This window comes from Perna viridis, chromosome 4 (genome assembly GCF_037379345.1).
Source record: "Perna viridis isolate PV_CMFRI_1.1 ecotype Kerala chromosome 4, ASM3737934v1, whole genome shotgun sequence".
Lineage (NCBI taxonomy): Eukaryota > Metazoa > Mollusca > Bivalvia > Mytilida > Mytilidae > Perna > Perna viridis.
In genome coordinates, this window is record NC_142448.1 from 50,374,209 (window position 1) to 50,400,305 (window position 26,097).

General features: G+C 33.6%; 1 pseudogene; it reads right to left on the minus strand.

The window, feature by feature from the left end:
* Positions 1–26,097, minus strand: part of LOC148620426 (kinesin-like protein KIF2A) — a 55,023-nt pseudogene that overhangs the window by 15,053 nt on the left and 13,873 nt on the right.

The following is a 26,097-nucleotide window of genomic DNA, read 5'->3' on the forward strand; positions in this document are numbered from 1 at the left end:
TTTCTAGAACAGGCTCAGCAACTTACACAAAAACTACTGAGATAAAAATATCTACCCATAGATTACAGTCTGCATTTCAAAAAGGTGTACAGTTGTCAGGTTTACCTGATTGACTGACATGAAGTGTCAGTCACCTGTTCAGTCACCTCCAGGTGGACTTGACCTTCAAAAATAGCATGAGGGATGTCTACTCCAGTAATGCTAGAGGTTGTCTGGCAAGATATTTTCTGACTTGGTGCCATCCTGATATCTAGCATCTGACATGTTGAAAGCAACCACAAATGTGAATCAGCCAAGCATGTGTTTTAAAATATTTTTAGTCCTTTCTAGACATGAAGGAAGTTTTACCCACAAGAAATCAAGCGATAAAATTTCTAAATTTTCGTTAAATACCAAGAAAACATTTGTAATGAAGACAATTATCAAAATGACCAGCCAGTTTGAATTAGGTCACTAATTTTATAATATATTTTTGACAAAACGAACTTTAAGTTAGTAAAGGCAATTTGTTGGTTAATTTAATATTTTTGTTTTGTAAATTTGAAAATCTGTAATTTTATTAACTGTATATACACTTTCAAAAGGCTGAAAACCAAATAAACTGCTTTTAAAAGGGTTGCTGGATTTTCTCATCGGGTAGGTAACTAGTTTTTCTTTAGTCTAGTCACTTTCTCCTGAGTTATAGCAAAGAAACTGTACAAAATGTTTGCTGCCGATTTCAAAGAACATCGGAACGAGCGGTATGCAATATGGCACTCGGAAGTAAGAGGTTCGGGTATAATGGAACAGAATTCCAACCACTTACATTGTAAGAGCAGAAGGATGTCTTGAACTGGGCCTGATTTCATCATTTTTTCCCCTCCTCAAATCTTAAATTTCAAATGTTATGATAGGTTGAAATTTAAGTTGAGGACGACTTTGAAATGAGATTTTTTTTATGAAACTGAGCCCAGATCATCAGAGTTCACCCGTTTTTTTGTGGAATTTATGCTTTTATGGATTTAAAAAAAACAGTGACTCACCATACAAGTCCTAGAATTTTCTCCAATAAAAGAATCTCTGAGGACTTGTGTCAATTTACGTGATCTAAATGGCCGATGAGCACCTTTCTGACTAAGGAATGCATTCCTACAAAGAAAGAGTTCTGCTTAACATCTGTAGAACATGGTGTTGTATGAACAGATTTGATGAAACACTTTATAACTTACCATTAAGAAACGAAAATGTGATAATAGAAAAGAAGTAGGGATCATTATACATCTTTGTCTTCTGTCACAATGGAGAAAAGCAGCAATGTGTACCAAACATTCTGTGAAATTATCTTTAAGATTCTTTTATTGGAGAAAATTCTCGGACTTGTATGGTGAGTCAGTGTTTTTTTTTGAGGTCTTGATACACAGTAAACTTGCCTGAACCAAACCATACGTCAAGGTATAAATTTAGATAAATGTAACAAAATAAACAGAAAAAACATTTTTTTTTATTCCAAGCATAAATTATAAAAAGTTACGTTATAAAATAAGGAGATCTCAGTTACATTAGCTAACAAGTTAAAGAAGATATATTACCAGAATATATATATATATATATACAAGTATCTTTTAATATGAAATAAACCTTTAATGTCAGCAAACTCTTATTTATTTCAGCTCCCTCCATCCTTGTTTGCCTGTCTGCACTTGATGTATCAGCACCTCTTTCATTCCCTGGAAATGTAAAAATGTAAACATCATTTAAAAGTTTATAAAAAAAACAGTGAGAATTTGGTGAAAGTGAAAGTGAAAGGCCTGAAAGTATCCACCACGTATCTTACATCTACAGCCCAAAGGTCTGAAGTCTGGGTCATATATACAATAGTGTTATAGGCCTGACAATATGTTTAAGTAAAGAGTGAGGAAGAAAATAAACAGTTAAACAAATGCCTCTTTAGCATAGTCATATATATAGTGTACAACAACTGGTATGGGTAACTTGTGGCTGTCTAAATATGATAGATTGTTTAATAATGTATTTCGTACTTCAAAGTGGTTGGTACTAGGTGGTCAATACACAGTTTCGCTTGTATTTCTCTTTGGGCCTATCTTCAACACCAACTTACCCCACTGATTGATGTCTGAAAATTGGCAGCAATTTTCTATACATGATTGACTTTATTTCTCAGAATTATTAAAGGAATTCAATTGGTGTAATATTGACCTTGCAATGGACTCTGGAAGGAGGCTACATACAAATATTTCATATCTGCAACTCCCTCTCCAACACTTGATGGACCATAACAAAATAATAATTTTATGTCAATGTGGACAGATGATTCTGAGTTAAGATCAAGCCTACATCAACATTACATCACTGATAATAAGTAACTCACAATACAATAAATCATCTAAAGCTGCATAACAAATATAAAACCGTAGGAAATATTTCTTAGTTATAACAGATAAAACATTACACAACTTAAGTACAATACAATAAAGACAGACATTTGATAAACAGGAAGAGGATATATGACCGAGTTGAAATATGATAAATCTCATTGAACTAAAGCTTAAACCTAATTTGAAATAAGTACTCTGGACAGTTGAGCTGACATAAAAATTCTTGGACAGAAGTAAGCATACCCAAGAAGTAAGCATGCATGGAATAAAGTGAAACGAACCCATCCCCATTCATTTCTTTAAGGGGGCATAACAAAAACAATTGAAAACATGATTACAGCAGATCAAAGCCCTCTATAGTAATGTTGGAATGAAATGGCAAGTTGGATGAGGTTAGAAGTAATATAACAAAGTACATCATCAGTCTTACCTGCTATATCTATCAATGAAAAATTTCCATGTAGTCGACCATTACTCCCGAAAAGTTAAATTTGATAGTTAAAAGCAATGAATTGATTATCTATCTGTAGATTCAATTATACTTGGGTACATTTCAAGCTTTGCAAACTTAATAAAACTACTGACTTTGTTTTTATTTCTTGCATTTTGGCATATTTCCTACAAGAATTCACATTTCTAAAAACACAATCAAAAAGCCTTATAAAGAGGTATTTTTCTAAGATATAAACACAGAAAAATAACTTTGAACATTGTCTGTAGTCAACTTTAATTTTGCAGAAAACTTCACTGAAAAGTGGCAAAAAATGGAAAAAAAAATCACTAATTTCCTTACAGAGCCCATGATCATGTTATTACAATTCTATGATCACACACATTTCAATTCAAATAAATTTCAAATAGAATGATAACAATTTTTAGGCTACTGCTTTTCAAAGTAAACATTATTCATAAAAGAAATTCTCTAATGTAGATGGATTTGCAGGTCCATTATTAGGATCTAGTGAATCTACCCCTTTCTGTATTAATACTGTTTGTTTGTATTACATCTGTAATAGTAAATTTATAATGCATATTAAGCGAAAGGTTAAAGATAGGTCCTCTAAATGCTTAACACGAAACATCATTTTCTAATTTAAAAATAGTAGAATGATAAAATACATATGCTACCATATCATTATCACTATATATCAGAAATTTTCCTAGCTAAAGGTATATATATGATATAATCATAATGATACTGTAATAATAACACTATTCTTTTACCTTTTCCGAACAATTATTTGGAAAACAGCATGTGATCTAGAAGAATGTTGATTTGCCGATGTTTGTCCTGATGTCCGTAGATTGTTGCCATGTTGAATAAGCCGTAACACATCATCAACTGAGTCTATCGATTCTTCTTTTAATCCAACTACTTGAACTTGAGCTTTGTGATCTTCCAATACTCTTAATGTTATTTTGTTATTTAAGAAATCAAAAACCTGAAATTTATATCCAAAAACATACATATATATTTGATATTTAAAATATTCTTAGGGCAATTAGGGCACATAAAATAATTCAAATATTCTTTGGACCCACTTTCACTTGAAATACAGACTGAAAATGTTCTACAGAAAACAGATAAATATGACCATAAACATCAACCTTATATAAGTAATAACAAATCTCATAATTGATTATGATCAAAAGTGACATGGATAGTCTAAAGTGTGGTTAAAATTTAGCCAAATAAAACTTTGTTTGACTTTGATCAACAAGTATTGAATAACCTCATGTTAAGATTCAAGATCACAGACAAAACGAACTGTCTATGGAAACAGGTGATGACAGCACCATAGCTATATACATTAAATTAGACATGACCCCTAACTGGACTAATATCTTCTGCAGCCTGTTAAATCCTGTACATTTAGTGACTGATGTGGACACAAACTCATATTGGACACAATTTTAATGAGGGATAGACTTAAAACTTTTGACAAACAATTTGTGGCCATTTCTAAAACTCCCAACTTGAAACAATTATATACTTTTGTTGACAACACAATAACAAAATTCATGACAATATGAACATTCCAATATTGTAATTTAGCACCACATTAAGTTTCATAACAATCCTGCAAGTTGTTGCTGACAACATATGAGACAAAGACAAAGTCCAACAGCCATCATTTCTACAATTTGTACCCAAACAAGATTGGTCTTTAATCCATTATTCAAAAAATATCTGTGGTTTCAGTGCAGTTGATTTTTGAAAAATGGCCAATAGACTCTGGTGCTATCTTGTTTAATAAAGCAGAACCAGAATGTTATCCCATGTTAAAGTTGTCTCTCTCATTATTTTTGTGAAGTCTGGGCACCATTGGCTAAGTAGAAGCAGAGATACAGGCAAAAATAAGCTTCCACATAGGGACTCAATGGTAAATTTTGAGTGGCTGCAGCCATCTGAGCCACACAAAAAGTGGATCATAAGTAGAGGGCATTGAGGTCATCAAACAAATCAAGTTTCAAAACATTGGCACATGTGGTTTAAGAAAGTTTATCTGAGATAATTGGCCAATCAGAGGCTGAGATAGTATCTTGTGGCCATCTTGTTTTATCAAAGGGAACCTAAAGTGGATCTTTTGAAGAAACTCATGCATACATCATTTCTGCCAAGTATGATTAAAATTGGTCAAAATTTTGTATCTATTTAACTCCAAAACAAGTTAAGATACCCTACCCTATAAAAAAACTTTAAAAACAAAATCATAAAAATCGGATCAACAAAAAACTTTTCCCATCAATTCTAATTATAACACCCATTTCACCTGTTTTAGCCCCTTATTGTTAAAAGGTTGGGGCAAAAAACCTGTAAAAACTATTTGGCCCTCTGTCATGTCATTAGGAACAATATGTTGAAATTTCAAAAAGATTGAATAAGTTTTACTTTAGTTCTAGTAAAAAAAACCAAAAGTTAACAGATGCCGACAACAATGACATTATATTTTCCTGCAGACAGTTAGTTTTTGTGATTACTTGAATATCAGGTGGCTGATCTTGACAAAGACCAGACATGGAAAACAGACATACACAACAAAGAACATAAAGTAACTAAAATCATACATACAAAGTAACAAAAGCAAATAAGCAATTCGGACTCAACTAAAAACTGGGAGCATGGACCAGGTGCACCGGCAGGGTAAGGACCCTCTGTTTTTCTAGAAACACCTGAGTTGCTCATAAAAACTCAGGTCAATAGTAGACAAACGAGGAAAATCTGTTTTCACAGTGCAGATGGATACACCATAACGATCCACGAGTTCATGATGACGACCATAAAACTTCTGTAGTGATGACTTCAATCTTGTAGCAACATAATGCTGTTCCAGAAGCCTATTTGTTAGAGTTCTAGAGCGATACAAAAAGCTTGCGTTGTTTCGGCAAGCTCTTGCATAACATATGAGTTGTGATATGAACACTCCATACGCAGGTGTTGAAGGGATGTTGCCACAGATGAAAGGAAAGTTGACAATTTTGAATGAAAAGTCAACACGTTTGTCGTAAAGTTTGGTCGATAGTTTTCCTTTACCATCGATTTCTAAGTGTAGGTCAAGATATGAGGCCGACTTCACAGTGTCTGTAGTATCCTTTATCTCAAGTTTTTTGGGATAAGATGCGATGTATCAAATCCCCGAAATTAGGATTGTTTAAAGATAATACATCATCTATATAGCGGACAAGAAGATCAAAGGATCTAGCCAAATGATATTCTTTCTTTCGGATCAGATCAGCTATAAAGTCAGCCTCATAAGAGTGAAGGAATAGGTCAGCTAGTAAAGGAGCACAATTTGTTCCAACTGGAATGCCGACCATTTGTTGAAAAACATGTCCACCACATTGGACAAATATGTTGTCAATTAAAAATTCCAGCATTTTGTAAACAGCTTCCCCTGTATGTTTGGAAGATGATTTGGAATTAGTTCTTACAAAGTATGAGGAATCCCTACAAAGACCTATATATTTGTATCTAGGTGTACCATTTTTTTTTGGAAAAACAACGATGTATAATGTTTCTAAATCGGGATTTTAACTGTATGGGGAATAGAATTGTACAGTGTTAAAAATCATAGGTTTTAGTGCTATTATATTCAGATAATAGTCTTGAACTGATTGTCTCCAAAAGATCTTTCAAATTTTTCAGTCTGCACATTGAATTAACACCACTACTTGAGTACCAAGTGTTGTGGTAGGACTGTGACAGTTGTGAGTATAGAAGTTAAAAAGTTTTGAAAGAGGTTTGGTGGTACATTTTGCAGATCCAGCTATGAAACGTTGATTTTATGGATTCTTGTGGAGTTTAGGAATCCAGTACATAGACGGTAAATCACAATCATCGTCCTTGGTAGAGAGACCGAAAGAGGATAGCACAGATTTATTGTTTTCCACAATCTCTTATTTGGAGAGTGTGGTAGCAGTATAGGTCTTATCACTGCTATTATTTTCTACGTCTACCTCTGACAATTAACATTGGATGTAAGACGTTTTGCAGACAAAAACAATGTTGTTTTGGGCTTTGTCTGCTGGTACGACAACATATTTGTCATGTATAGTAGACAATGTTTTTTTGCTACATCTGGGTCTTTGAAAACGGATGTAGCCTTGGCACTCATTGACCTACTTAAAACTTTGAAAGAATATGCTGAAATGCCACAATGTCAAAATTGCCCCTAAGGCTTTGATATTATCTAATAACCTGATTATAAAATTATAATTAACAAAGAGCTTTGCAGAACACAGCATGATTGGACCAAAGCATGTTGAACTCTGATCACTTGGGACAGACACAATATTAATTTTTGACTCACTTAAGCATAAGGACTTACACAATAACTGGTTTGGAAACAATATTGCACAGAATTTCTGCTTTGAGGGTGCTCATAAAAAAACCTTAGTCTATGATCCTAATAACTCTAAAAATGTAAAGATATCTGGAATTTGAATTAAAAAAGGCAGACAGGGATTTTCAGTTCAATAAACAAATGCCAACATTTTGAAAATATGGTAATATATTACATATGGTGTAACAGTCTTCATTGTTCATTGGTTATTATGATCACATGATGCCAAGGATATTCCACTTACATGAAGCCTTGTTTCTATTTTTAAAATTGATGCTATGTTTCTATTTATATGTATATTGATGCTATACTTCTAAATTTAGATCCGGTCATAAACGTTCCATACTTACTCTCAACCAATCATGGCGGAAGCACCACAGACTAAGTAGACAAAAAGAAAAGTTGCAAGTTTAGCAGATGGAGATATAAACAAATCCAAGGGCCATAACTTTCGCAAAAATCATTCAACCACAACCAAAGTCGAACTTAATCTGTAACTGTTCATAACAAGGCCACATACCAAAAACAAATTTATTTGGTAAAAGCATTACAACAGAAGAGGGTCCCAGGAGCCTGAATCGCTCACCTTGTTGAATTTTGCCTTGGAAAGGCAATAAATTAAACAAAAAGTTGTCCAACAATTTTGACTCAAGAAGTTTTTGGTAGGACTTATCACAAGATCTTTTCAACAATTGAAAGTTTCTTTTAATCTATCATAGTTTTCAAGATATTGACTGAAAACTATTTTAAAAAAGTCATTTTTCCCCTTTCAAGGGCAATAACTCTTACAAGGAGTCTGAAGACTTTTGTAGTCCTAATTATATGGATCATTTCAGCTATTGAAAGAATTTGGATAAACCTAACGGTTTTGGAGATATATGTGAAAAACTACTATCTGACCCCTATTTTCTATTTTAGTAACGGCGGCCATGTTTTCCGACGAATCAAAAATCCCACTTCAGTTCTATGCAGTATACCCCAAAGAACATTCATACGGAGTTTGGTTTCAATTGGTCAAGTAGTGTCAGAGGAGAAGATTTTTGAAAGTAATAACATTAAAAATAGCAAAAATCGTTGGAAAAGGGCAATAACTCCAACATGGCTTAACAGATTAAAACCAAAATTTGACCAGAGACAGATCTCAGAATTCAGCTAAACCTAACGGATTAAAACCAAAATTTGACCAGAGATAGATCTCATCATGCTGAAAACTTTAAACCCATCAAATTTCAGCTACACCTAACGATTTAGGAGATATATGTGAAAAACTACTGTCTGACACATATGTTCTATATTTAGTAATGGCAGCCATGTTTTTCGACGAATCAAAAATCCCCACATCAGTTCTATGTAGGATACCCCAAGGAACATTCATACATAGTTTGGTTCTAATTAGTCAAGTAGTTTCAGAGGAGAAGAGTTTTGTATAATTGTTAAAGATGACGGCGGAGACTACGGACACCAGGTGATGGCAATAGCTCACGTGGCCTTTGGCCAGGTGAGCTAAAAAAAGTGCGGAAAACACAGGCGGACGCCCATCATTCCATGTCCCCTTGTGACACATCACGGGGGACAACAAGTCTTCAGGGGTACTGTGAAACAAACGGAAAGAAGGAAAAGGTGCCGTCGATCATTACCAGTTATATCAGATTCACTTTTATAAAACAAACAACATAATAAAATAAATTTTGCGTAGTTTTCTTAAGTTTTGTTTTGGAAAATTTAAACTTAGTCCTTTGTAAGGAGATTACATGATCATGCAAAAATAAAAGCTTTCAAACTCATCTGCCTTTACTCATTTCGATTGCTTCTATAAAAACCTATATCCACACAATTGTTTTTTTCTGTGGCATGTTTATTTGATTCACAGGAAAATGTATTACTGAATTTTATCAACCTTTTATTAATTATAGAATTGTTTAAATTTACATAACTATAACAATGCACAAGACGAGTCTTGATGTTTTGGAAATTTGTTATATTAAATAATGAATGAAATCATACCATGAATTTAACAAGAGATTCGCTCACCTGGTTTAAATTTTGCCTTTCAAGGGCAATAAATTAAACAAGAAGTTGTACAACAATTCTGACTCCAGAAGACTTTGATAGGACTTATCATAAGGATCATTTCAGCAATTAAAAGTTTCTATCTATCACAGTTTTTTAGATGTTGACTGAAAACTGTAAAAAAGGTCATTTTTTCCAAGGGCAATAACTTTTACAAGGTATCGTCTGACAACTTTTATCCCTGAAGACTTTTGTAGTCTAAATAATAAGGATCCTTCCAGCTATTGAAAGAATTTGGCTAAACCTAACGGTTTTAGAGATATAAGCAAAAAACTAATCTGACCCCTATGTTCTATTTTTAAAAATCCCCACATCAGTTCTATGCAGGATACCCCTAGCAACATTCTTACCAAATTGGGTTTCAATTGGTCAGGTAATGCCAGAGTAGAACATTATTGAAAGAAATAAAATTAAAAATATCAAAAAATGTTTAAAAAAAGGCAATAACTCCAACATGGTTAAACAAATTAAAAGGAAAATTTATCCGCAATTAGATCTCATCTGATGAACACTTTTACCCCATGCCAGAATTTAGCTAAACCTAACCGTTTTAGAGATATATGCGAAAAACTATTGTCTGACCCCTATGTTCTATTTTTAGTAACAGCAGCCATGTTTTTCGATGAATTAAAAATTCCCGCAACAGTTCTATGCAGGATACCCCAAGGAACATTCATATCAAGTTTGGTGCCAATTGGTCAAGTAGTGTCAGAGGAGAAAATTGGAACCATACTCAGAAACAAAAACATGAATTAAAGTCTTTTACAAGGAAACTGGTTTCTGAAATGTGTTGTCTTACAAACACTGTAAGAGTGATTCAATATGCAACCAGTCTAATCAAAACGATGTCAATGTTTAAGGACAAACACAAATTTTACTGAAGCAAGTGCACTTAACTGAAGTTTGATGGGGCATTTCAGAAAATCAAGCATCTATGAAACACATGGTAACTTTGACAGCCCACCATTTTAAAATAAATGAGTTAACTCCGTGTCCAAGAATTATCGCTGCTTACCTCTAGATTTGCAGTTTACAAGTCCGAATGGCTCAAAAATAAAAACATATAACTTAACTGAATACAAACCTTGCCACTGTATATCTCGAAGAAAATTGAATGCTCTGATAAATCTGCTTTCTTGTACTTCGAATGGAACAATTTGAACACATCCCTGGCTGTACAAGGTACACAATAATTAAATATAATGTACAAACTTTCATGCCAGTTTTTGAATAGAATCATTCCATCATTAATACTACATTATTATTCATGGATATTGTCATACTGATCCTGTATTACAGGATTTATAGAATGAATATTGGGAAATATGGTCATATAGCACGAGCTTGACAGAGCCATATGTATACTACCATATACTCATGCAATTTTTTTCATGTATAGTAAATTTTTTAAATGCTTTTTGTCACCCATGAAATCATGAATTTGATGTTACATATGCACATTTTAATGTACACTTTCTGTGATAATTGTTATGGTGCCATACAACAAATTCAATATATTTTTGGATTGGATTGAGGTTAGGAGTATTGGCTAGATGCGGAGACAAGTATGGCTGATGAGATCAAATTACAAGATTGATATGAAAGCACCTCTTTCATGACCCCTTCAATAGCTTCATATCAGTCAGAACAAAATACCAAAATTGCAACTAATGTAAGTTGTAACATACAGTTTATCTGTGTTCCTATCTGATTTTATTTATGCCTTGAACTTACCTGCTAAACAGTATACACCCTTGGAACAGTTCTGCTGTCCTTTGGAAGAAAAGTCGCCACCCATGGTCTGAAAATATTGTCAATTTCAATCAATTTTTTGTCTTTTTTGTTTTTTCTGTGGTTTTTTTTTTGTTTCTAAATAAAATTACAGGAATCTACTAAACTGAAAGGCACATGAGTGACTTTAAGGTAACACAATCTATAATCCAAAGCAAATCATATAGCCTAGACAATTTTTTCTCATGATGTAAGTACATGTTCATTCTGTAAATTAGTTGAACTGCTAAAACTTAACTTTGATCTTACTTAAAAACCAAATATCAACTCATTATCCAAAACCACTAATAATATACTTCTAAGGGCAAGCTTGATATGACTGCAAAAGTTGAAACCCTGAACAGCTGGGACAGCTGGAAAGTAGACACACCATTGAAGCTTAATACATCTTCAAGTTTTGATTGCGAATTGACTTTTAAGAAGAATCAAAGTGTCCCCTTTCTGTTCCTTATTTCATAAATGGTTTCAGTCATAACCTGAAAAATCAATGCCAACAACCCTTGGGAATATGGAACCTCGCAGCAGAATTTAAAAGAGATTTATTACTCTATTTCTGTGTAAAGAACAAAAACATTGCCATACCATATTTCACCCAAATCTCATATTTACATGTACATATATAAATATGAACACACAAAGCACCTAAAGTTTCAAATACTGTATTTCGTCATTGAAAGCAAACTTATGTTTTTCAACAATGCTCTTTGTTTTGTAGTGAATAAATGACCGAACACAGTGTACCTTCAACATTATACCTGAAACTAAACTAAACTTTTTCTCATGTACATGTATGAACCTTTATATTCAAAAAAATGCATGACACTATACTTATAGAATAACAAACCTAAACTATTCATTTACAAAATTTACATTTTGGCAAATGGGGACTTAAACAACTGCAGCTGAAAATAGAATGTATATAATGTCTCTCTGGAAAGGGGGACAACTCAACTATGAAACTTGGAAATGAGTAATTGTATTTATTATTATTAGTAAAAATATTTTTAATAATTACCAAAATTTGAATTGACATAGCCAAACTAATATATTCAAGCATGTTAAAAATAACAAGGCAAGAATGGTAATAAGATAGTAAGATATTAAAACACATGTAAGCATGGTATCAAAACAGGAAAAAACATTTAACCATACGTAAGCATGATATCAAAACGGGGAAACATTTAACCATACGTAAGCATGGTATCAAAATGGGAATACATTTCACCAAACGTAAGCATGGTATCAAGAAGGAAAACATTTAACCATACGTAATCATGGTATCAAAAGGGGAAAAACATTTAACCATACGTAAGCATGGTATCAAAAAGGAAAACATTCAACCATACGTAAGCATGGTATCAAAAAGAAAAGCATTAAACCATACATAAGCATGGTATCAAAATGGGAAGGTAATTAGCCGTACATAAGCATGGTACAAAACGAGAAAATAAACCATACGTAAGCATGATATCGAAATAGAAAGGCATAAATCCATACGTGAGCATGGCATCAAAAAGGGAAGCATTTAAGCATATGTAAGCATGGTATCAAAATGGGAATACATTTCACCATACGTAAGCATGGTATCAAAAAGGAAAACATTTAACCATAAGTAAGCATGGTATCAAAAGGGGAAAACATTTAACCATACGTAAGCATGGTATCAAAAAGGAAAACATCCAACCATACGTAAGCTTGGTATCAAAAAGAAAAGCATTAAATAATACGTAAACATGGTATCAAAATGGGAAGGTAATTAGCCGCACGTAAGCATGATATCGAAATAGAAAGGCATACATCCATACGTGAGCATAACATCAAAAAGGGAAGCATTTTTAAAAATTATTAGCAAGGTTTCAAAAAGAGAAATATACAACATGAGTACACATGAAAAACAAAAACATTAAAGTATAGATAAACATCAAAATAAAGATCATTGGTCAGTAACTACACATGGAAATAATAAACAATATAAGTACCCTAAAGCACTGACAACATGGTGAGTGGTGGGTAGGATGGCGAAAATTTAAAAGAAAACACTAATTAGGATGACCTCAATAAATAGCCTGTTAACTGAACAAGAAACTGCAAAACTGATGACGTATCCCTGAATTGACCCACTTGACCTATTATCTAATTACGAAACAGCCTCTGGGGTTATTGAATAAAGAGCTGGTTGTAGATAATTATTATTCCATTTGCTAGTAGTAAAGTTAATATCCTGATATCAAGACAGTTATTGTTTTGACAACTTATTCTAAATAATATATTGATAAACACTTTAAACCCAGGCAAAAGCAAAGGAAGCCTAGTATCCCCTGTCAAGAACTGCATTATTAATGGACGATTAAGATATTAAGGTTATCATGTGTACTGACAACTTTTTTACTTCTCCTTGTCTTTAAACCGAGTTGTGGGAAAACTATGGTACTACTGCTTGTGGCACTGGTTTGCCAAATGATATAATGTGTCCAACATTGGAAAATTGTCATTGCTCATTAGCAAAATTTGTTGTTCAATGACCAGCATTTTTGACCATTTCCAGAGCCCTGGTTCTAGGGATAGATTCACGAGCCAAACAGAGCGAGGAATGATAGGCAGACTGGATGGAAGACACAACCTTAACCAAATCTTCTTTGGCTACACCAATAAGAAACTTATCTAGTTTTTAACCAATATTTGTTAAATATCTTACATGTGTTTTCCCACTTCCTGTCTGACCATTGGCAAAACATGTTGACATTCCTCCATCAAATATACTTTCTACTAAAGGCTTGGCAGTGAATCTGAAAGGAAGTATAACAGGCTCATTGGCTATGTACATGTTCAGTGAAAGCTGTGTAAACACTTTCAGACTAGAGAATTTGTACAATTTAGATAGGTGTTTAGACAGGATCAAAATATATTGTTTATGGCATGGTGGTTGTTCAGAACATATCTGCATTAGACTAGTGCTGATTTCAAGACAAGTTTCACTTAATACACAACAACATTCAAATGATATAAGTATTCTTACTAGATATCATTGAGATGGAATCCATTTCTGTGGAAACCCACTGTGGTAAAAATCCTGTACATCAGCCACATTCAATTTATCAGGAAAAACTCATTACAGCTGAGACACAAAACATTCATGCAAAAAATCATTGATCTGACCTTCAGGTCTAAGTTCAAGGTCAAAGATCATCAACCATGGTACATGACAAATTGTCTTGAGCTGACCTACCCTAATGCCAAATATTAAAGACAAATAAGAGGCTCACAAGAGCCTGAATCACTTACCTGGTAAACCATGCCATTTTATATAATTATTTATTTATAAGCATAATATTAATGAAATATATACAAATTCAACAACTTTGATTTCCTTGGAACACTGGAAAAATCACTAAAAGTGGATTTTCAGGGGTTTTTAATTCTTCCACAGATTTCTCCCTCTTCTCCCTTTCATTACATAATTAGTGTGACGTGGCTTGTTACATTTATGGCAGGAATATTTTGATTTGCATTCTGATGCATTGTGATTTACGAAGCAATTAAAACATATCATTTTCTGTTTGATTCTAGCTTAACGTTTCTCGCCAGTGTCATATTCAGTCCATTCAGATGGGTGATGGGTTCCAACAAAACGTACACTTGACCTATAACTTATCATGGTGAATTTATATACCATAAAATCATGTCATAATCTGCAAGCGTTTAGAAAAAAAGTCAGCAAAACAGTGATTTCAGTGAACTTAGTTTAGTTCAAGGGCCGGTAAATCATCAGAGCAAAATGAAAATTAAACTGAACCTGTAACTTATCATGGTGAACTTATAGACCAAAAATCATGTCATTATCGTTTAGATAAAAAAAGGAAAAAGTCCGGAAAACTGAAGATGGATTGACGGATGCAGTGTGGGAAACCAACGCTCGCCAGCTCGCCAAATACGAGATGTGTATTTTGACGAGTTCTCATTAGCTTACGCTCGTCAGTTTGGCGACCATCATTTTTTAGGCAAGTTCCAAGGAAATTAACCAGCCAACATGGTTATTTAGTAAACATTCCTTAACATCATACATTAAAAATATGTTACCTACATTTTAAGAAGTGTAGCTTGAATATGTCAAGTGAATTTGGGCAAGTCCCGACAGTTTAAAAAATAGAGCTTCAAATCGAAAATGTGCTGTATGTGACTTTGAGTATAGATGAATTTGGCTGGCAAGATCAATATTCCACTAGCCAGAATGGCAAATTGGGGAAAAAAATGATTTCCCATATTGTGGACGGGTCAAAAACATTATACCCTTCGAAACTTCGTTGCGAGGGGTATAAAAATCATGTCCATATCTGCAAGTGTTTCAAAAGTGTCTGCAAAACTGAAAATGGACTGAAGATGATGGACGATTCAAAAACATTATACCCTCCACAACTTTGTTGCGTGCGGTATAATAAATTCGGTAATTTCACTCTTGGATTTTCTCAAAATGTTACAACTTTGATATCAATACGCCAATATCAGAATCTAAAATTCATGTTGAAAATATCGATAAATTATGAGAAAAATCTAGATAATAAATAGGATAATCAATTGGTGAATAAGCAAAATATTGAATGCTTGAAAATTTAATTTGTGTGTGGAAAAAGTTGCTCACACTCATTAAATCTAGGCACTAATGTTAATACTTTGGTTGTTCACTTTTTCCAATTAATTCTACTATTTGGAATTTTTACTGGTCCAACCTCTTTTTACTGAAAAAGTGTTTCACCTCAAAGTTAAATGAAATGTAAAAGGAATGTAATTAATTGTGATTTATTTTAATTTAAGTTTCTGGGCAATAGTATTATTCTTCAAATAATATGCAATGATCTCCATTTATGAACTCATTTGGAAATGATTTTTGCATGTACATAGCTTTAAATGATAAAATGTAAATAAAAATCCTTGGGTGAATCAGATGGTTGCACTGAAAGTACTGGGTTGAGATGTGTTACATGTTGATAGTTAAGGTAATATCTAGCAATCATTAGAGTAACATTGGAAGTTATTCAGGACTTATTTGCACTGAAGACATGATGACAATGTAGTGTTTGTGCTGCAGTTTTTTTTTATTCCTATAAACAAACCTAGAAGGTATACGTGAAAAATGAAGTTAAAAAACACAATTTTTGTTACCCTTCACTCATTTTCAAGAAATAAACAAGAGGCTCCTAGGACCCTGAATCGCTCACCTGGTTAAATGTTTGCCTTTCAAGGGCAATGACTCTAACAGTTGTCCGACAATTTTGACTCCATGAAGACTTTGGTAGGACTTATCATTAGGATCATTTCATCAACTGAAAGTTTCATTCTATCTATTATAGTTTTCAAGATATTGGCGTTATGATAAGAATCATTTCAACAAATTAGAAAGATATTGGCTAAACCTAACCATTTTGGGGATATATGCAAATAATTACTATCTGACCCCTATGTTCAATTTTTAGTAACAGCTGCAATGTTTTTTTTAACAGATCAAAAATCCAAACACTCAATTTGTTTAGGATACCCTTAAAAAACAAAAATACCAACTTTCATTGAATTCTGTATTGCATTTTCTGAGGAGATGATTTTTGAAAGTAATAACATCAAAAACAGCAAAAAAACCTCCAAAAAGGGCAATAACTCCAACATGGGTCAACAGATCATCACCAAAATTTGACCACAGATAAAACTCATCATTCTGAACACTTTTAACATGTCAGAATTTGGTTAAACCTAACAGTTTTGGATATATACGCAAAAACTGCTGTCTGACCTCTATGTTCCAATTTTAATAATGGTGGCCATGTTTTTGACATATCAAAAATCGAAACGATCATTTTGTGCAGGATACACTTAAAAACAATCATATTAAGTTTCATCCAAATCCATTCGGTAGTTTCAGAGGAGAGGATGTTTGAAGAATTGTTAACGAGACGGATGCCAAGTGATAGAAATAGCTCACTTGGCCTATGGTCAGGTGAGCTAGAAAAGACATTTAGAACACTATTACAATCAAAGGTACAATAAAGAAAAACAATAGGATGTGAAGAGGTCAAAGGTCGAAAGTCTAATCCTGCTCTGTATTCCCTGAAATCAAATAATAAAGAATTACTGACAAGAGGTCATGTGTGATGGAATTATGGTGACAACTTTCAGAAATCTTTTTTTGCCCATTTTTTTTTTGCCAAATGCATAAATGTCACATACAAGTAGAATTTACAGTTATTATAAATGCAGCATGCAATAGATCTTGTTACAATAGAATACACAGGAAATAATCTATTGCTAAAGGCTTAGTGGAAGTTGATATTTTCTTCCTTGTGTGGTACTCCAGTAAACACCAGTCCTAAAGGCAAGTACTGGCAATGTCTGCGTCCCATGCTTATACACATATTTCAAAATAAAACGCCTTACCAAAATAAATAAATATCTAAATGCACACTACATGTAAATGAACCAAATTATATTTTTGAGTTTAAGCAAAAATACTAAATCAATAATAAACAATGAATTGGGACATTCAAAACAGGAAGATGAAATATTATGGAGGATGGAGTTAGGTAAGGTATTACACAACTCAAACACTAGTTCTTGCGTGAAGTATAGTCTTCTTAAATGAGATGTCTTACAAATGCTCTGAATACATGTCATGGACATTAAGTAGTACCTTAATGTGTACTTATTCTATATTCACGCTAAACATCAGGACGTGAAAATAAAAACACACAAATTTTTACCCCTCGAAAATTTATTGCTATTCCTAAATATGGTATACTCTGTGATTGGGAAATTTAAATTATATGCATAAAACATTAACTATTTTACACCAAGACATGAAATTTATTCAACCTCCACAAAACCCACTTATGATGTGTCATGATAAACATTATAGACGAGGAACAACTTGATTAGAACTTCACAGACGGCATTATACTTTTTTTCAACACCATTACAACAGTTTAGCTTTGTAACAACAGGCAAAAGAAAAGTTGTAGTCTCATAAAAATTGCATTAATCATAGAGACTGTAGTTTATAAGAGACCGGCCAGTTTAGTCATTATGAGACAAAAAATGGCCAGCCTTGGTGCTCCGTGATACAACAGTTAATGAAATTTTAAACTCATGTACCATAAGAGCACGCCCAGTGAATCCAGAGACTTACAAAAGAAAGCAGGTGCTCTGACCTGTCCACAGGGCCAAAAACTTGAAAAATTAGTTAAGTTTGAGAAAATTCTTTTAAAATTGTTTTTGTCGTCATCAATTTCAAAGACACTGATTGGAGTTACCATGGAAGTTAAAAATATTCTCAGACTTAAATATTTTTACCTTTGTGGCGCTGGGGCCTGGGACCACAAAATTTTACTCCAGAAAAATGCATCAACTTACTTTTAGATATACTAAAATGCTAAATAACGTTCTTGCTCGGATGTTGTTTTTTTTTTAACTACATTGATTACTGAGTATTTTCCAATGTTAAAAATAATAATTTCCCACCTTCTCCCCCTTGACTGGCCAATGGCTAATACAACAACGCTTACTTTATCATAGCTAAAAACTCCAAATTAGGATCTGACATATCATAGTCTCGTGCATTCTTCAAACGTAGTGCCTCTTGTTGTGATCTTCTCTCGTCTCTTTTCTTTTGAATACTTTCAACAGCCTTTACACAGTTAGACTTTCTTCGAGCTGAAAAAAAACCCCATGCAAATGTATACTACAAACAGAACTCTGAAGACTGAAGAAAAGAGATATTTAATCAACTTTAAAAATCCTATTTACGTCAAGTAACATTTGATGTGCTTTTAATATATTTGATCACCATTGCAGGACACTTATAATTGTTTATATTTATTACTAGTTTATTTATATTTATTGTGACAGCTTTTGTGTTCATCATAACCTTACCTGCAGCGCCAAGAGGTTTCGGAGGATCAGGTTCATGTTTGATAGCAGGATGTCCATTACACAAATCCAGACAATGTGCACATCCCAATATGGTAATCTAATATCCTATTAAGTTTCATAACAATCCTGCAGGTCACTGAGGAGGAGTTGGGGACAACCCATGACACCAAGTTTTGCTGAAAAAAGGCTTAAGGTCAACATCTGTCATTTCTACAAGTTTTGTCCAGACATATTTTACTGACAGTATGCACATCTTGACACAACATGGTTATATTACATCCTACAAAGTTTCATAACAATGCTGCAAGCTACTAACAAAAAAATTAGGACAGACAGGCAGGGTGAAACCTAATTACCCCCCACCCCACACTTTGCAGTTAGCAGGGGGTATCATTAAAGGCAGTGATTATTTTTTTGAAAGATGCCTGTGCCTTTCAATTTAGGAAAAAAAATTATTAAAATTTACAACAAACTGTGAATTTTTAAGTCAATTGTATTTCATCATACAGCTGGTTGCATTAATAGTCCTTAATTTACATCTTTATCGACAGAAGATGAGAAGTGAGGGAAAAATTAATTTTGGAGTTTTAAAAAGTTTTCACCTGATCAGGTGAGCAGAGCCTGAAGGTGTCAAATTTAAAAAATCAATGAATAGCAGGATTCTGGTAATTTTTGGAGACATTAAGGAAAATGATCATGCTCAAGGCATTGGAAAACAGTCTTGTATTGGCTCTAAATCATATATAGAAAAATCGCTGAAAGGTTTGCAGTCTTTTTGAATTATGTTTTCAGTAATACAAAATGAAACAAGCTGCTGTCTTCTGAACTTATTAACCTCAAATTTCATAAGAGTACTTCTTGTCTTTTGCAGTCATTGTAAGTTTAATTAAAATAAATCATGTCGACTTAAGTTATATAAAGCCTAAACCATTTTTTGTTCATATAATACATTTGTAATTTATTTTCGGCTTGACATTTATACTCATATCATAAAGATGCTTCCTTCTAAGTAAAGCTTTTAATTGCTCACAAAATTAATGTCCTGCTCCCCCATTTGATAAAAAGTGCCTTTTGACCTTGCAATTGATTTGAGTCAAAATGTAACATACAAAGTAGGAGGTATACAATTGTAATAAGTGTAATTAAAGTTAAAAAAAACGTATGTCTCACCCATTCCTAAGCTCATAACATTTAGAGGATCATAAATTCCTGGTAATATACACAACTACAAATCATGTCCTAACATAACCACCTAAAAAGCTTCAAGATATTTTGAGCTGCAGTTTCTGGAGAGTTACAATTACAAAAGGGTGACAGACAGATGAACAGGGGAGACATAATACATGGTGCAGAAAAGTAGCCGACATTTTGGAATTTTATTTTAAATTCATGGACTGATTGTGATCAAATAGCAAATTAAATGGGACGAAAACTTAAAATGGGAATGTACAGACGAAAACTTAAATGGGAATGTACAGACGAAAACTTAAAATCTTTGCTGTAAAGGTTTTGAATAGAGTTAGCATGGAAATGCATTCATAAATACCTTTGAGGCAATTCAGCAGTTTTGTTATTAATAACTAAATTTATTATCATCAAAGGCCATAAATTCTATTGGGAAATAAGTTTTAATGTAAACTCTTAATGAGGCACCTTTTGCACATAATTTTACTCTTATAAAGAAGGCAGCAAATGTCTTTTATAAATTCAATTTTCACTCAAGATCAGCCTTTTAGATGTTGATAAATTATACTGAGATGCCTAAGTAAAGCGTAAAGTGATGTCTACCTTTCGGAAGATGCATGCATTTTTTATTCCATAGAATATGTAATAAGTTTTTGGGTAACATGTATAATTCACATTATATTGTAACAGATATGGCGAATGGTTCGTTTGGTAAGATAGTTCTCAGTTTTAAATCTTATTGACCCCTGGTGATAGCAGTTTCTGTGTCTTTAATAAAATGTACGCCTTGTGTGCCTTGTTATGTTGCCTCATCCTAGTCCAACTGTAATTCACTAATAGCTCTTGAACAGCACTCACACTAGTATTCACCAACGAAAGTTAATAGTTCCTAGTTCCTTTTCCACATCAAACGATCCTTAAAAATATTAACCATGCATCCTAAAGTCCCTTCATATTTCTTATCCACCATAAATAATGCTTGCATTACACTCACTTCAAAGTCAGGTTCCCATTAAATTCCTCCAGTGGCGCTCCTATATTGGCGGAAAACATAGTATGATATTGTAAAATGCAATAAACATCAAACGACAATATCGGTGTGGTGGGTGATTCCATTAATGATGGTTTCCAGCAGCAAGTCCTTCCCATGGCTGTTTTCTTATATTTCAAATGATGTTGATAGCACTGCAGCCAAATGCAATCTACCATGTTATTGCGAACTTGCTCCGTATTTATACCTTCGAAATTATTCATACGCAGGCTCATGATAATGATTACATGTAAGCAAACAAAAGAACCTTGGCTCATAATATGTCCCTAATGTTATTTCATAATTGTGTAAAGATCCCTGTGGTTCTCTTCCATAAACTTGTTCTTTTTCTATAAAACTCAAATTAATTGTCTAGTGTTTCCATTCATGCTGTTGCTATGTGAAGTGGTGAAATATGTCACTACAAATAGTCCATGGTCCCAAACATCTATAGGTTTGAAATGTTGAAATAAATATCGAAACTGCTATCATTCTAGGAGTCAACATTTACATTAAACAATATCAAATTGATAAAAATATTACTTAAACCTAGGTTGAAAACTTATGAAATGCCATCCCCAAAACCCGGGAGTGAAAGTAAACGAAAATAATGTCATTCATAAACACTGAAGACGGTGTCATGCTACTTCATTAAAAATATACTATAATCAATATTTGACGTTTGAATAATAAATCAAACTTGTCAATACCTTCAAAGGTAATGTTTTTCACATGCAATATGACTCTTCTGAACATGGAACCCAACAAATATAGTGTTTTTTGGACATGTGCTTGAAGCATGTTGAGTGAACTTGAATCATTCCAGTATTTAAGATTATATTGTCACGTTTACAGTAACAAGGAGACCTCATGCACATTACAATACCATAAAACAAAACACCCTCCTCTGTCATAGAATAAATCTCAAAAAGTCTTTAAATAAGCAGGGTTGGTCTGTGAACGTTTAAATAACCACTTTTAGTCTGTTACCATTTCTCACCCCGTAATAAAGATTCTGCAAAAAGTTTCATTAAATTCCTACCGATGGTGTAAGAGGTGTAGCAAGTAAGAGATGGGTACCCCGTCCCCATATTCATAAAATCAGTACCGGTAATTGTTTCTGCGATATACGCCATTTGGTATTAAAAACAATACCATATCATAATTCGACAATTTTGAAGTCACATAAAAAATGTGGAAATCATCAATTTGACAGAAAAAGTGCTATTACTTTTATAAGGTTGGTTGTGACAAATAAAACAATCCTTTATACGTGGATTTAAAAGGATGATGACAGGCAAAAAGTGATAGCATAAACTCCCATTGACCTTTGGTTAAGGTGAGATAATCTTGTAATCCATTCATGCAAGAATCTAGAAAACAACATTAAGTTGTCTAGCTGAAGGACCATCACCATCTGGCTTATTCCCCTGCAAAATAAAACTTTCTTATGTTCATTCAAGTATCTCATTACTACATTCTCTCAATAAAGAGCTTTGCCACGAGTGCATGATACACCCATTGGCTAATATACCAAACATAAAGCAATAGGGCATGAAAACGGAAAGTCCCACATTTTTTCATGAAAAAGTGCCAAAATCGCAAAACGTGAAATTTTATAGAAAACAAAATTGACCAGCTTATAAAAAATAATACTACAACACATCTATCATAATTAAACAAGCATTCTGAGTGCATTGCATGGCAATACAAAGTCCTCTACTAAAAGAAATCACTGTTGAAGAGAACTGAATGCAAATTTCATGCAAAATTTGTTATAAAAAAAGTGTGGAAAACTTCAATTCTGCATTAATTTTCTTAGTCCAAGGGCCATAACTCAGCATAAAATTGCGGACCAAAACTAAATTTGAACTTGATCTGTAACTTGCCATGGTAAAGCATTGTTCCAAAGAAAAAAGAGAGTTATTCACAATTAATCAAGTTATTGTCTGGACATAATGAAACTGCTTGTTTTTGACCTCTTTTCCTCTAATTCCTAAATGGTTTGAATCACTAAACCCAAAAAGCCTTTCTTTTGTGGATTGACACTTTGTAGTACTGTTTCATAGGAGATCCATTCTTTTATAGTCAGGTTATTGTCCAGACATCATGAAAATGCTTGTCTCAGGCCCTTAATTCCTGAAAAGATCAAGTCACAACCTCCAAAATTGATCCAGGGCTTCGTTCGACAGTGTTCATTCCAGGCCATATCCTTGGGCCATTGGCATGGATATTTCAATATGACAAACAAAAAGTGTGGCATGTGGACCCTGCGGGCGCACAGTATTACGTAGGTTGATCTCTGAATTTCCAGATTTTTTTCAGTTTCATGTCAAGATGCATGTTCGTTATTTAAAGCACCAGTAGCCTTGACCACAACAAGAGAAGCAAAAGTAAAACTTTTTCTGGACACAATGACTTAATGACAAACTCTGCAGCAACATAGAACCAACACCAACCTCATGCTGATGTATGCAACTTGGTGAACATCCCTGAAGCACAAAACCTACACCCAACAAGCCTGAACACCAGAGGAAACACAATCCGATTTATTGTATTATTCTACAGGACAGAAATATACAAATGTTCATTCTTCTCATCTGGCGTCAGACTATTGATTCACCTGTCTGAATTTCTTGCCACCGTACAAGCCCTTGAATCCTTCAAATCAGGGCTTGTTCAGATGAAGTAGATGTTGCACTTGTTTATATCGATTTTAACTAGCACGACACATACAGATTGCAGTCACCACCACATGTAAATAGAGCACAACCTTCATCACTGTACATACACCCTGCACCAAAGTGCCATGATGCTGCACTGTCCTGAGAGCAGAAAAGAACCTGAGGATAACTTATCTACTGGTTGAAACTCTCCTATTATCCAAAAATGACCACCTATCAAACTGGCATATTGGCTTCCTTCTATTTGAAAATGACCCCGTTTTACTGTCAAGGGGGCTATTGTGCAATTTTCTTGTTTGAACACTGCTTTGGTGGTATAGCACCATGTGGTACAATTTCATAAAGATCTATACACTTGTACTTCAGTTATTGTCCTGTCATGAAATAACAGACAACAACAGGATGATACCATTATACCACTGCAATTTTTTGCAGCCGTATAAAAACTTACCTTTGATGATTTCGTCTCTCTTCCTGAAGGAGCGGTGGGTGCTGATTGCAGGTCAGGGTTCAACATAAAAATTGCTTCTACTTCAATCTATAAAAAAGATAAATATTTTTAATGGCTTATTTCAAAAGAAATGAAGACGTACTTCAAAATGTTGACCTAAAGTTTACATCGATTTATGTGATTGAAAAGGCTATACATGTATATGTAATTTTTAGGCAGGCACATGGGTAAGAGGTAAGCCAGATGCAAAATGGAACTTGCAATTGAAGTTGCATACCAAATATAAAGTGGCATTAAAAAATATGTCAACAGTGTTATCCCCATTATTTTTTTAAGTAGCACAGTGCATCCTGGCATAGCACAGCTCTTATGGCCTTCCTCCAAAAGTATAGCACAGTGCTCAAAGTGCATTCTAACTAAAATGAATTACTGATAGCATAGTATTAAGAAATCATAGCGGTCCAAAGTACAGCGCTATATTGGCCTGGGAAGAACACTGGTGTGGTGAGAAACAGTCATCACCAAATTTTAGATACATGCATATATGTATAAATGTATATAATTGCTAATTTGAATTTACCATTGTGTGAGTATACTATGAAATAATAATGTTATAACACCATACTTGTCTTGAAATGCAAAGATATCTATTAAGACTACTTTTGTATAATTTGAATGAGTTCGTCAGTATACTTTATCACAATATTTGGTCACGCTATGATTAAGTAAATCCCAGGAAATTAGTTAGCCCCCTTTGACCTTGACACAAAATTCAAATGCTATACTGATGCAACAAATATGGTTAAGATTCTTACACAACTTAGTCATCACAATCAGATTCTGATGTTTAAGACTAAAGTTCTGATTATGATTTACTGTCCTGAGCACTAGTGGAACTGTCGTAATGTTAAACTCAGACTGTAAAATTTATTATCTCTTTGCCTTTTGTTTCTCCTTTTTCGAACCATTCAACGGTAACACTCTTTGATTCAGCATTTACACCACTGATTACAGCTGAATGAATCCTGCATAAAGTTTGAAGCAAAACATTAATGCAAGATGTAATCTAAATATGCATGTACATGTTAAATGTATAATGAAGAATGTGTAAACAATTAACGGAGTACATATGTACATTGTATGTGTGCCAAAATAGATAGTGTACTTATATGGGGAAAGCTTCCCATTCTATGGTATATGGGAGATGGGGTATGGGGATAGGAATGTTGTATGGGGGGAATGAGGTAATCAGGTTCAAATCCATTATTGATCTAAAGAAATATATAACATGTATATTTAATTAAAAATAACAGCTTTTTTAAACTGTTTAAGAATTTAAAAATATAAAATTTAATTCGATAATGAAAATGTTTGATAAGAAATACCCAATGGAGATTGTATGGGGGGATGGGGATATTTGCATGGGGAATTATCAAATAACAAAGACAATAAAGACAAATCTTATTTGAATATCCGACAAGACCAGAATCTTTCAAATTTCTATTGCACAATTAATATGGTCATTATTTGTCGATTTAAGAGAGTCCAAGTTCCGAAAAAAACTAGATAAAGTGATGCCCCCGATTTTAACCTTCATACAGCTATATCATAACTCATAATTGTAAAAAGCACTTTGTCAGATGTGTTATTGTGTCTGTGAGACACATGCCCCCGCATGTGGTTTTGAGTAAAACTCAGGATAGCTGAACGAACCTTAAACTCAATCTGTAACTAATCATGACAGACTCGCATACTA